The sequence below is a fragment of the Macrobrachium nipponense genome, chromosome 16 (genome assembly GCF_015104395.2).
Source record: "Macrobrachium nipponense isolate FS-2020 chromosome 16, ASM1510439v2, whole genome shotgun sequence".
NCBI lineage: Eukaryota > Metazoa > Arthropoda > Malacostraca > Decapoda > Palaemonidae > Macrobrachium > Macrobrachium nipponense.
Genome location: NC_087209.1, coordinates 83,124,505 through 83,139,209, shown reverse-complemented (window position 1 = coordinate 83,139,209; position 14,705 = coordinate 83,124,505). Strand labels below are relative to the sequence as shown.

At 36.3% G+C, this 14,705-nt stretch overlaps 1 long non-coding RNA gene across 1 annotated transcript in view; it reads right to left on the bottom strand.

Moving 5' to 3' along the window:
- LOC135195483 (uncharacterized) overlaps positions 1-11,468 on the bottom strand; it is a 22,860-nt gene extending 11,392 nt beyond the window's left edge. The window contains exon 1 of the long non-coding RNA XR_010310152.1: positions 11,275-11,468. This is a non-coding gene — a long non-coding RNA (uncharacterized LOC135195483). The remainder of the gene's footprint in view (positions 1-11,274) is intronic.
- Between the last annotated feature and the right edge of the window lie 3,237 nt (positions 11,469-14,705).

The window sequence follows — 14,705 nt, the reverse complement described above, 5'->3', positions numbered from 1 at the left end:
TCCAAGAAAGACTTTACAAATAAACCTAACTGCATAACAGTATTAGCTAATACATCAAATTTCTTTTCAAATTTAGACTCGAGGCTAGCAATGGTGTCTGGAGAAACTCCACGGGAAGTTGGCAAGGGAGTTACAGGTGCAGGAGTAGGACTCAAGATCAGAGACATACTAAGAGCCGCCTTCCTCTTCCTATTCTTAATTACCTTCCCTGAGTGAGAAACATAAACTTTCCACTGTTGTTCACTCCAATCCTTGCATTCATCACAAGTAGACTCTCTAGGGCACTCACAACCTCTACACTTAACCCTTAAACGCCGAAGCGGTAAAAAAAATGTCTCCCGTGTGCCGGAGGTGTTTCAGAGTGAGCGTGGAAGCGGAAAAAATATTTTTTTCAAAAAATCACAGCGCGCTTAGTTTTCAAGATTAAGAGTTCACTTTTGGCTCCTTTTTTTGTCATTGCCTGAAGTTTAGTATGCAACCATCAGAAATGAAAAAAAATATCATTATCATATATAAATAATGCGATATATGATAGCGCAAAAACGAAATTTCATATATAATTGTATTCAAATCGCACTGTGCGCAAAACGGTTCAAGGTAACAAGTTACTTTTTTTTTCGTTGTAAGTTACACTAAATTGCGATCATTTTGGTATATAACACATTGTAAAACGATAAAAGCAACACAGAAAATATTATCACAAAATAATGCATGAATTCGTAACGCGCGGACGTAAACAAATATTTTTTTTCAAAAATTCACCATAAATCTAAATATTGTCCTAGAGACTTCCAATTTCATTCAGAATGAAGGCAAATTATTGAATATTACTATACTATAAGAATATTAGCTTACAAATGCAGTTTTCGACCATATCTGACGAGTTAAAGTTGACCGAATGTAGAATTTTTTTAAATATATTTTTTTATATGCAATTATTTCAGAAATAAGAAAAGCTACAACTTTCAAATATTTTTAGTTTTATTTTGCATAAAATTGCGCACATTTTCATATATAACGTACGGATTTCGGAGATTTGTGGCGGAGAATCCGCGCGCGGAGGGAAGAAAGTTTTTTTTTTTAAATTCACCATAAATTTAAATATTGTGCTAGAGACTTCGAATTTGTTTCAAGATGAAGATAAATGACTGAATATTACTAAACTGTAAGAGTTTTAGCTTACAATTGCGTTTTTCGACCATTTCGGTAGAGTCAAAATTGACCGAACGTGGTTTTTTTTCTATTTATCGTGATATGCAAATATTTCAAAAATGAAAAACGCTACAACCTTCAATTATCTTTTGTTGTATTCTACATGAAATTGCGCACATTTTCATATATAAAACTTTATGTAACGGCTAATTTAAAATGGTGCAAACATTACCACAATCGCACGTATGATTTTTTCGGAAGAGTTACCGCGCGGACGTAAAGAAAATGTTATTTTTTTCATAAATTCACCATAAATCGAAATATTGTGCTAGAGACTTCCAATTTGTTGCAAAATGAAGGTAAATGCTTGAATATTACTAGAATATAAGCGTTTTAGCTTACAATTGCGTTTTTTGACCATATAGGTAGAGTCAAATTTGACCGAAGGTTGAAAATTTGTCAATTATCATTTTTTATATGAAAATATTTCAAAATTGATAAAAGGTACAACCATGGGTTGTTTTTAGTTGTACTGTGCATGAAATTGCGCACATTTTCATATGTAAAACTTTATGTAACGGCTAATTTAAAATGGTGCAAACATTACCACAATCGCATGATTTTTTTCGGAAGAGTTACCGCGCGGACGTAAGGAAAAAGTTTTTTCATAAATTCACCATTAATCGAAATATTGAGCTAGAGACTTCCAATTAGTTGCAAAATTAAGGTAAATGATTGAATATTACTAAAAAAAAATAAGAAGTTTTAGCTTACAATTGCGTTTTTTCGGACCATTCGGTAGAGTCAAAGTTGACCACAGGTTGAAATTTTGGCACTTATCGTTATTTATATGAAAATATCTCAAAACTGATAAAAGCTACAATCATGAGTATTTTTTTTGTGTTTTACATAAAAATACGCACATTTTCATATATAAAACTTTATGTAACGGCTAATTTAAAATGGTAAAAAAATTATATCAAAGTGACAAAATAATTTCCGAGATGTGTCACAGATACTTTTTAGTACGGCAAGAAAGAAATTCGCGCTTGCGCGCCTGCGTAACGATTGTAAACAAAACAACACCTTGATCCGTGAACTCCCAGCATCCCCCCAAGGTGCGTGATTCAAGAGCTTTCGGCTGGTAGGCCTAAAAGTATTTTTCCGCGAATTTTTAAAAAAAACTTTTGTATGTCGACGTAAAACACGTCCAGTCGGCACCCGAGAGACAAAAAATGTCGACGTAAAATACGTCCAGTCGGCGTTTAAGGGTTAATGCACTTAGTGTGCAAATCATAAATTGATTTGAGTAACCTAGTTTTGCCCCCTCAGGCGCAAAACCTAACTCCTGAAGGACTAGAGTCCGACATGATAGTAAAGCCACAAAATTGCAGAAAAGAAATTCATCTAACTAGCTTCAATCCAACAAACACAAAGTTGAATACTTCACAAATATTGGAGAGAGAGACTTCCCAACAAATGAAGAAAATGTCTGCACTGACCACCAATGTTCACCAGAAGCCGGCAGAGAACGAATTGATGTTACCTGGGCAGTTGTACCTGTAGCTCACTCGAGTGGAGGGAGATGACATCACCTACATCAGCAATAGCGGCGCCACCGTGGAAGTTTAGAATCTATTGTCTGCCATTGTAGGGAACCTACAGCTGTATAATTGTTCGGTAAGACACTGCAATAAAATGGCCAACTTTTGGTAACAGTCCCTCCTACAGAACCTGGCAACAAAGATGGTTCTAGATTACTTATAAATTAAAAGAAAGTTGTAAGTTGTAATTTCTTATGCCGAGATTGTACATTAATATTGTACAATAATTGAACCTGATTATCTGATAAAATCACCAGTGACGCCTTGTCCCTGATTAGCCCTTACCATGTAGGAAGCTTCCTTCAGGCCTAGGCATGTCTAATAGACAAGCCTGCACAAAAGTTAAGCATTATCATGGTTTAACCAGACCATAGCGCTGATTAACAGCTCTCCTGGGGCTGGCCCAAAGGATTAGATATTTTCACTTGGCTAGGAACCAATTGGTTACCTAGCAATGGGACCTACAGCTTATTGTGGAATCCGAACCACATCAAATAGAGGAATTACTGTACCTTGACGGGAGAAAACAGCCAAAATTCACAAAGTATTGACAATCGCCTACACCTAATGGCAGCAAGGTGAATTTTGACAATAGTTAAAACATTCAAAACACACCTGGTGGAAAACAGGTGAACTAGACAAGTCATCCAGGCTGCCATTATTTTTTTTTAAAGCAGATATAGCTAACTAACAGTAGGTAAGAGTAATTTTTAAAAAATGCATTCTCTGCTAATATAACCTATCCTAGGTGCCATTAATCCCCTCTGTTCTTAGTTTACAAAATCTCACCAACTTCAAGTCTTTCCAGACTTTTCTCATTACTTCAGCCACAAGTATATTATAAAATAAACCACTAAACAAAAAACATCATCATCTACTGATATAAAGTATCCCATGTGCCATAAATCACCTGTTCTTAGTCCACAAAATCCCACCAACTTATATCCTTTCTACTTTTTTTTTCATTATTTCATCCAAAAGGATATTAAACACACACCACTAACAATTGCATTATCTGCTGATATAACCTATCCTAGGTGCCATTAATCCCATCTCTTCTTTTCTTGACTCTTCTCATTCATTTATCTTTAAGGATATTAAGCCAGACACTACAAAAAATACCTGCATTATCTACTGATATACCCTATTATAGGCGACATTAATCTCATCTGTTCAGTCCACAAATTCCAATCAAATTTAATCCTTTCCCGACTTTTCTCATTACTTCATCCAAAAGGATATTAAACCATACACAACAATAAGAGAAAAAACCTGCATTATCAGCTAATATAACCTTATCTGGGTGCCATTAATCACATCTGTTCTCGGCCCAAAAAAATCCCACCACCCTTCATCCCTTCCAAACTTTTCTCATTACTTCATTCCTAAAGGATATTGAACCATACATTATTAAAAAAAACACTGCATTATCTGCTGATATAACTTATCCTAGGTGCCAATTCCATCTCTAATTAATCCACAAAATCCCACCAACTTTTACTCTTTCCATATTTTTCTCATTACTTGATCCTGGAAAAAAACAGCGTAATCTGTTGATATAACCTATTTTGTGTGTCCTTAATCCTACCTGTTCTTAGTCCACAAAATCCCACCAACTTTTTTCACCCTTTCCAGATTTTACTCATTACCTAATATTGAAGTATGTTATACCATGCACTCCCTAAAAAAAAATTAATAAAAAAATCATTATATGCTGATATATCCTATCCTAGGTGCCGTTAAGTCCTATCTATTCTTATTCCACAAAATCCCACCAAGTTTTTCTTTTCATGAATTTTCTCCCCTATCCTAGATGTCAATAATCCCATCTGCTCTTAGTCCATAAAACCCCACCAAATTTAATACTTATGAGACTTTTCCCATTACTTTATCCAAAAGCATATTAAAACCATATACTGTTATAATAACACCTGCATTATCTGGCAGATATAACTTATCCTAAAGTGCCATTCATCCCATCTGTCTTTAGTCCACAAAATTCCAACTTTTATCCTTTCCGCACTTTACTCATTATTTCATCCAAGAGGATTAAACCATCAAGACTATGTCTTGTTTGTAGTTGATCATTACATCAGTCATCATCTTGTTTACTCTTAAAATAATAGAATAGGCTATGCAGAAGTAGAAGCATGATCAAACTTTTTATTTTAATAAGCTTTATGCGGATTCATAAAAGTCGTGGCGGGATCACAAGCTTAAAAAACAAGCAGACAAAATCCTCCCCACATAAACTTAATCAATCTGGCTACCAAACCAAGACCACCAAGATAGAAGGCCTGTTCAATGCGACGTCATGATGTGATGATGTCGACCCTGGTGGTCCGACTCTCCGAGGCTGGCGAGTGACTGGCGACTCACTCCCGACTCTCTATCTTCCTTCCCTTACATCACTTGGCACAAGGTGTTTTCGTGGCTCCATCCTTTTATTTATGAACTGGAACATAAAACTTATATGGCATCATGAGGTAGCGAGCCATGGATACATAGTGTCCTTTTTTGGACGAACTTACTGTGGTAAGCAGATAAACTCGGCAATAAGCTCACTGCAACAGGTACTACCTATTTGACTTTTCTCTCTGGATGACTTTCAACTGCAACATAAATACATTGTGTTTTAGGTAGAAGTTGTGAACAACAAGGTCAGGTGCAATATAAAGAAAGACTGGTTTAGCCTACATTGAATTTTAGTAGGAATTCATGTTAACCAATGCTGGAATTCATGTCAACCAATGCTTGACACAGTCGATTAGGTATAGGCTACCCTATGTCAAAGAACTGCCAGAGTATCCTATACCAAACAACACCCCGTGAAGCCTGTGTCCAACAACACCCAGGTGCCAAACAACTCACAGAGTAGCCTGTGTCTAACAACTCCCAGTTCAGGACTTATAAAGCTTTGGAAAAATAACAATTTAAATGTCATAATAAGCAAGACTCATAATGGTAGCAGTAATCGGGTAAACAGTTACCAACAAGCAAAGGAAGGGCAAACGCATCAAACAAGTAAACCTAAGAGGGGTAAACTTACGTACTGCAAGTGCATAGAAACCCCAGAAGAAATTTAAAGCATGCTGTAGCCTATATGAGGTAAAGAGTATTATTGCAATGGTTGGGACAAGGGCCCTGTGTCGGGTAAGAAGGTTCCAAACATGATACCTAACTGTGTGATAGAACCTTCAGACAAGGTACTCAACGAGTTACATTAGCACAAACATATAAGTTATAGGTTCATCACATTTTAATTACAGTATAGTGGTGAGGAAATAGGCAAATATCCATTGACAATGGTCAAAGGCATGGCCTAGATGGGTTAAGCTGAAAAAAAGTACTGGCATAGTAAAGGGTTACAGATTCAAAACAGGAGCCTACATTAGAATTTCACTAACCTAACCTATCCCCATTGCATTACTAGGTTTCAGTGCTCATATATACACATTAAAATATCAAAAGACCATCTTTCTTCTTCAACAGGTAAAACTTCAGCACAGATTAATGAAATACCATACTTATGCCACAGTGCCCTACCTACAGTTAAGCCTAACTGTAGGGCACATGCATTTTTCATGTCACCGAATTATGTCACTTAGGAGATCTCAAGATTCCTACAGAGGTTCATGATATAAATATCATTAAGCAGATATTCAGTAACTCCAGAGAGCTGATACTGCTGAAATATCATTAAGCAGATATTCAATAACGCCAGAGAGCTGATATTGCTGAATGCATTTCTAACACTGCAATATATATTGCATTGCTGTTATAAAACTAGTTATTTCATTTTTGGCAATAATTTTAGCTCTAGTTAATGACTGAATAAATTTGATTATTTATCAGAGCTGTTAATATTGTGTTTTTCTTATACCTATAGTTGTTCCCCCCAAAGTTACTGTACTATCACGAGTGTGTTTTTTTAAACAGGTCTGCCCAGCATCATAACAAAGGACTCAAATTTTCTTATGTACATTAAGAGTAAATGTAAATCATTACTACCCAATAACAAAATAGTGATACTGATGATGGATGAAACTCACATACATAATACCATATTTACATTATAAAGGCAAAAATATTGTTGGTTCAGCCTTTGGCTATAGTGAAGCTGCAACCAGTGCATTTTACTTTAGGTTGAACAGGTAAAGTCTAAATTCAAGTAATTGCACAAATTCCCAATTAAAGCATAAAAGCTGATATTCTGCACTCACACTGAAGAAATTAATTATAGGCTTAGAAAAAATAATTTTTACAGTGTTTTGCATTGTAACATCATAATGCTATCATTGGGAAAGTAATGTCCTATTTTCCCAGCATTCCACAGCAATCTATTGTGTATCCTCACCCATTTCAGAGTAACAAAAGCCCTTTTTCGTTTATATTTGAGTAAAATTGTTAAAATATATCAGGAACAATTAGCTTGGCCAGAAAGTTATAAATAAAACAATGAAGTTACCTCAGTTCTCCTCTGATAACGATAATTTGGAAAACTAAATTCATTATGCACCATTCAGCCCATTGAAAAACATCATGATATAGATGTTTACTCAGTGAACATTCATATAAACTATTATTAAAAGCATTATCTCCCTACAACCTTGAGAAACAAAATATTCATTTAGTTTTACAAATATCCAATGAATATATCATTCAAGCTTTACTAACTTTTGGAAAATATCACTCCCTTTTTATTCAGGAGGCAAATGACAAAATTGACATTTGGTCGACAATCATGAATTTAAATGTTTAAATGTCAAAGGGTAAATAATAGATAAGCTGCTCAATAAGTAATGCAGATTACAGTACAGAAAAACATAGAAAAATTAGTGATATGGGTTTCTACTAACGTTTCATTGAATAATTGTTGTTCAAGAAAATAACTATTGCAGCCAAAGAGAAGTCACAGAATTTAAATACCAAATAATGACTATGCAAGAGAATTATTTTATTCACATATAGTAGAAAGAACCATGTGTTTTTGTGATTTAATCCTATGCAGTGCTGTTTATTCTTTGGTAGACACTGTATTGTAACTAAATAAATTGTTTTGGTTCAGCATTTTATATTAATCTTATAACTTGTGTTATGAGTAAGTATTATTTGCTGTACACTAATTAGTGTAGACGAGAAAATAAGTAAATTTATAACTGGCAGACCAAAAAGGATTAGATTTGCTGAAGGATCGTTTACATTTCTTTCATCTGGCAGCGTAGTCAGTGCTAGCAGCTCGGACCATCCTTGCTTACGTCACAAAACATCGAACAGGCCTTCTATCTCGGTGGTCTTGACCAAACTCTCCCTCTAGTCACACTTTCCTCTTTTACACGACGAATGCACGCAGGACACAAACCCAAAAACAAAACTCAAAACACATGTATTCACCAACTGCTTCTTGACACCCTCAGGGCGAGGTGCTGTAACACACAACCAACAACAAAGACAACAACCAAGAACCACAACCCACACCACCACCCAAGGACCACAACCCCACAACTCAACAAAACAAAAAAGCAATACAACCACAACTCAACACAGCAAACAAACAACACCCAGAAATCACAACAGCTCACCAACAACAACAACCACCCTCAACTATAACAACACATAATTAACAGAAACTCACATGCACAACAAATCCAACAGCACAGGCACAACTCTGAAGCAAACAATATCAACTTAACAACAAATCAACAAAACACAAAACTTTACCGACTTCCAATGGCTTCAATAGACTGCTGCCGACACTACTGACTATCACAGGCTCTCATCCAAGACTAACTGAACACTGATTCCAAAACACATAACTAACAATTAACTCCAGCTGCACAGACAACCCAGAACTCACCAACAGCAAATTCAATCGTTAACTATCCACACAGCAATTACACCTCTCTCTCTCTCTCTCTCTCTCTCTCTCTCTCTCTCTCTCTCACACACACACACACGTTGTCAAATGGAACTCCATAACTCCTCCATAAAGTCACACCCTAACATAAGCTGCATATGGACTTAACCCTTACCCAAGACTGAGCAACCAATGTAAAACAAGTGGGCGTCCTCCCCCCCACCCCCAGCACCTTTCAAAATATCCTTCTGTTTTTCCCAAATCGTTTTCCGTAATGATTTATTGTAAATTTGCTGGCTTCAAACATACTCCCTCGTAGCGAAGTAATAATTAAATGGTTACCCAATTCTACGTTAAGTGTATGGAATTTTGCTCATAAGCCAGAAATATTTGGAAAGAGGAAGCACTCACCTCCGTCCCCCGCCCCTCCCTCACCGGGACACCACCTCCTCATATTTCTGAAATCTAATCACTCCTGCCGCGTATCCCACTTTTTGGCAGTGATCTAAAAATAACACCTCGATGTTCAAAGATTTTCAGTAATTCTGATTACAAACAAACCGAACACAAAACAAGCTACATTTCGGAGATAATTCATATTAATTTTTTTTTTTTAAATGGTTATCTGGCTACGGGCTTAAAAATATTAAGAAACACTATGATGTTTCAAGCTGTAATAACTACAACTCTGAAATTTTTTTAATAACGCTTTCTCATAAGCCAATAAAACAAACTTAGGCATTAACTTCAAACTATCTCTACTATCCTAAATTACTTGAAAAAAATATTGATAGAAAAACAAATTTCTACTCCAGCTAAAAAAATTGCGAGCATTAAAGTAACAGCAAAATTGTATGTCTTCAATTCGCACAGAAATATTGAAGCAAGCTTTATGCCGTTGGGTAAAACGTGAACCCATGGTGGCGTACAAGGACAATACAAGAGGAACGAGACATCACGTGTCCTATCACAAGGGACATAATGATCTAAATTCAGAAGAGGAAACCTTCATGCTTACACAACGAACGCAACCAGCAAATCGTTGCAATTAAATTTAATCCATGTTGAAAAAAATCACCACTCCTTAGCTAACAAAAACCCTTCCCCAACGGTTTTAACACAAGCCCGTTGGCGATTTCCGTATGCATATTAACGGAGGACTATACATAGCAACGACAATGACCAAGAAATATTGTGAATTTCCCCCCTGACTATCATCGGCCACCATAAATTAATGTGACTTTCTCTCCGATTTTTTTCCTAGCCAAAAGACACTTTTTCTTCGTTTGCTCTTGCTCCAAAATAACTCTGTAGTATGTTTACATCAATTAGACAGCATAATCTAGTCGTGATAATTCGAGATCATCACAGCTAACACTACAACTCTGAAGAAAATCTTGAGTAAAAATATCACCTAACGGAGTCGATTCTTGACTAGTATCACGATCATGTAGACGTTTGATTTCCCTTGATTTCCCTAGATGTGACAAGTCGCCTTGCAAAGTTAATCAATCGTAAGGACTCATGAGGGTCAAGGGATGCACGGGAACAGTGGGCGGTTCAGGGCCTTCTTTAGTTAAGCATTACTGACGAGCTCACACCGGAACTCTGTGAGCAGTTGCTAATTAGCACTCAATCATTTTCATATTTTATTATAAACACGTTCGGTTATCAAATGTGCCATTTGATTATTTTCTTAATTCTTATGAAATACGGATATTCATCTCATTACTGAATAAAGTCATCAAAATTGCCTAAGCCTAAGTTAGGGTTTCGAGTGACGCATGACGTCTCAGTTGAAGAGGCGGGTGGAGGCTAGCGGGTTTAGTTAGAAAGGGACTACAGCAACTTTGGATGAAATGTGTAAATATATACCAAGGTTATGTTTAGCGCTTTCAGTTCAGGGTATACTAACCTAATTATGGGTAACGAAAAAATTTGGATATTCGGGTAATAGGTTTTTATATCTATAGACCTTGCAATTACGTTGTCGACAAAGTTCACCAATACCGTACTGCTACTGATGGCAAACAGGCCTTGCCAACATCTCCCCTCTTGATAACATAAGGGTAAGATAAGTAATGCATTAACATTTTAGCGATACTTATAAGTTATTTGTAAGGTTCCCCTTGGCACCTAGCGACCACCACTATCATTCTTTAAGTTACACCTCCCTTCATTTACAATCCCATGATCCTTATGGTACCTACAAACTTTCCTGACGTATAATTACACTTTTTTATTTTGAATAATGAATAAAATATGTATTTCATATTTCCTGGACTGGGCAGCACACTAGGTATGTACATGCAATAATGCTGAAAGTCACACGGCGAGGGAATGCCTTTCTTACCCGACAATGTTACACGGTGATGCCAGCTGGGCATATAGCCGTAAGCACCAGTAGAGTCGGAATACTGCAAAGAGGTAGCCTACCGACTGGGATTAGAACTATGAGTAGGAAGGCAGGATATTAGTGGTTTGTACAGCACTGATAAAGACATAAGTGGCTGGATTTTAATGAGGCACTCGAGTCACGAGGTGTTGGAGGCGATATTATTGCCTACCTAAATGACTAAAGACTTGGCAACACTTCCTAACCGATACAAGTACCTATGGCGTCTTTTGACAAAGCCTACTGAAATATGACACAACACTTACCATATGAGTCCCTCATCAGGCAGCAGTAGCAGTCTCGCCGCACTCCATAAAATACAAATAAAATAATTCGCAAAGCACTAAAATAATTAGCAAAACACCAAGACAATTTCACTCATGGACGCCAGTTCTTTCAGAGAACTTCTACGCCTTTGAACGAATAAGACTAACAGTGTCTGCCGTCTGAGCGTCTCTTGCCGTCCTGTCAACCCCATAGGAATGTGTCCCCACTCCCCCAGCCCCCGCCAGAAGGGTCCCACTCCCAACAACCGGACTAACTCCCCGCCCCCAAAACCCCAGACACGCCAACTGTACTGTGCAGGCTTAAGGGCAATTTTATCTTCAACAAGAGTGGTTGTCCTCTTCGATCGTTAACGGAGTTACGAAGACAACTTCAATCTTTACTTTTTCCTTTTAAACAGAATGGAATTAAAGCAAGTTAAGACTGGAACAAGCCAAAAACAGTGTTCCCAAAATAGATACGAAGTTTTGGAAACTTAAATGCGGCATAGTACGTTCTTATGACGCTGCCCAAAATGATACGAAATGCTAAAGATTTACAAAAATTGGATACTAATACCACGATTTCTCCTGAAATTGGATAACTTTTTTAGATCTTGCATCATATCTCATTTTATTAACTTCCAAATGTTTTATTATCGCATTGGCCAGGATGATTTTGACCCACTACTCAAATTCGTTTAAAATACTGACTTTTCTTGACATGAATAATACCCGAGATCGCTTAACGAATGTAAAATGGAAACGGAGGATGGATTATGAACCTTATTTTGAGATATTCAAGCGAAGGGTTGATGTTTTCTTGATATAAATTCCTTTGGTTGACGACCTTGTTCGGTAATCGTATGACCGTAGCCACCGAGAGAGACCATGGCCGTTTTATAAGTAGGCTTACCGACACCCCAGCTTTGATAAACAACTGGGATGAACATGTTTTAGAAGTTTTACGTGAATGTTACTAAAACTAATATATTTCATTTATAACGCAGTTTAATCATTTTCTGTTACATACAATTCATACTTCAGAGAGATGCATATAAGAGAATCCATTTTAATTACGGTTTCAAATACAATTCTAAGAGGGAACATATATAACAATGAAGAAATGAAAAGATCTAAAGGGGAATAATACCTGCTGCATTGATGGTCAAAAGTGCAACTGGTCACGAACAAATTTCAAGGGCAGTAAATAATCAAATGACTGGTCTTTTATAAGCGACAATCATGGCAAAACCAAACTTATTTCAACTGAGCTTACATTAGGGTTACTTTGTGCGTCGAATTTTCGTATTTCACTCAATATTATTTCCAGAGTATTTGTGATCTGCACATTTGAAGGTATAACATATTCAACTACTTTTTGCACAGGGACACCATCAATAAATGCTTGAATGGATTTATCATTTGCTCTGATCGAAATGACCATTTTAGGATAAGGCGATAACGAAATAGGGTTATTAATAGGCAGTGCTCTTTGCTCTTTGTAAATAATTTTCCAGTAATTATCAAGTTTAAGTAGACTTTGTATGTATGTATGTATATATATATATATATACAAACACACACACACACACACACACACACACACACACACATATATATATTATATATATATATATATATATATATATATATATATATATATATATATATATATATTACATTTTTGTTAGGCCCACTGCTAACAATTTTTTAAAAATGGAAATTCTATTTTACTTAAAAAAATTATATATGTTCTAAAATCCTGGGAGGTTTTCAAACCATTTCGGGAAACGGGATAATAGACAGGAATACGGGAGAATCAGGGAAGATTGGCAAGCCCGAGTTTAAGTTTGCTTGAGAGTCCCTGCAAGTTATTAAATTTAATGTTTTCCTCATTAGATTTAATAACTTTTCTCGGGTACCACCGAGACTTATATATCCTCTATTCGATGCCTTTTAGATCCTGGCGATTCCCTTCAGTTCACTGTCGAAGGAGACGGGTAATTAACACAGTTAGGAAGGATATAAGGTACATCATTTCCCCTTACATGTGTCCGCTGCACTAGCACAATAGTTTTTTTCCTCAGTTTTTCCATCAGTAACGAACATTTCCCGCATATGGTCATCTGTAAAAACATTTATCATTATAGGGTTTTCTACCTCTTCAAAAAAAACACCACACTCACACACACACACACACACACACACACACATATATATATATATATATATATTATATATATATATATATATAAATATATATAATGTATGGTGTGTGTGTGTGTGCGTGTATTATATATATATATATATATATATATATATATATATATATATATATAGTCACACGAACCGATTTTCTTGTTCTGAACTTACCTATGTATGCTTGGTTGGAGTAAACAGTTTCTTTTTGATAGCATGTAGTCAGTCCTCTCGCCTTCCCATTGCCTCAAGAAATTTAAAAAGTCCCTTTTCTCGTGATATATAATTTCCTTGACAATTTGGAACACATCACCTGTATGGCATTGTCACAGATGTTTGAAACCTGTAGTTCCCACTAAAATTCCTTTAATATTTACGCAAAAAATTGCAGATTATTGGCGTGACCTCACTCGTCAAATTCCTGGAAGAAACGTATTTGGCAGATTTGCTTTCCCAGGTAGGAAAATGCCCGGGTGACCGCCCTACTTATCTTATAGCAATTGGATTTAGGTACTCATGCATGACCTGCTCTTCTAATTCCCTGTGGCCACGGAATGATACACTCACCAGGTGAGCAATCGCTCGATACCATACGCTATTGCTTAAGGGTTATTCAGTTTGCAAATTGTGGTGACATGTCAGTTAATAGTAATAATTTTTATTGAGATACTTAATGTCGCTACTAAACTGGCTATAGAAAGGTCAAGTTATAGACATGTGGCTAGTCTACTTTTTTATGTATTGTCTACTTATTATGTCTATATTTTGGTGAAATGAGCATATTGTAAAGATGATACGTCGGTGCATCACGATAAATCAGTTTTGGGTTGTGATCGTCTAGATTTTTTTTTTTTTTTTTGCGTTAAAAGAGTTGCGCACTGTAGAATTCTAAAAGGAACGAATATTTTACCTTTATTGAGTGAATGCTTGTGACCCAGTAGTAGCTAGAGCAAGTACTGTCGAAAGTCTAGTTCCTCTCTTTACTAATTTTCCCCAGCTTATTAAAGATTCTGAATATGAGTCAGTGTTATTGCATGGAGAACACTTATCTTTTTTAGATAAAATAATTAAGTTCATGTAACCCCACTGAGTTTTGGTGTTTAGTAAAGAAAACGAATTGTATTGATGGCACACCTACAGTATATTCCTTACTCTCCCAATTTATGTGGGATTTGTTAGTCCTGACGCATTAGGACCTCTCTCCGCTGCTGCAGTGGAGAGAATTGTCTTTC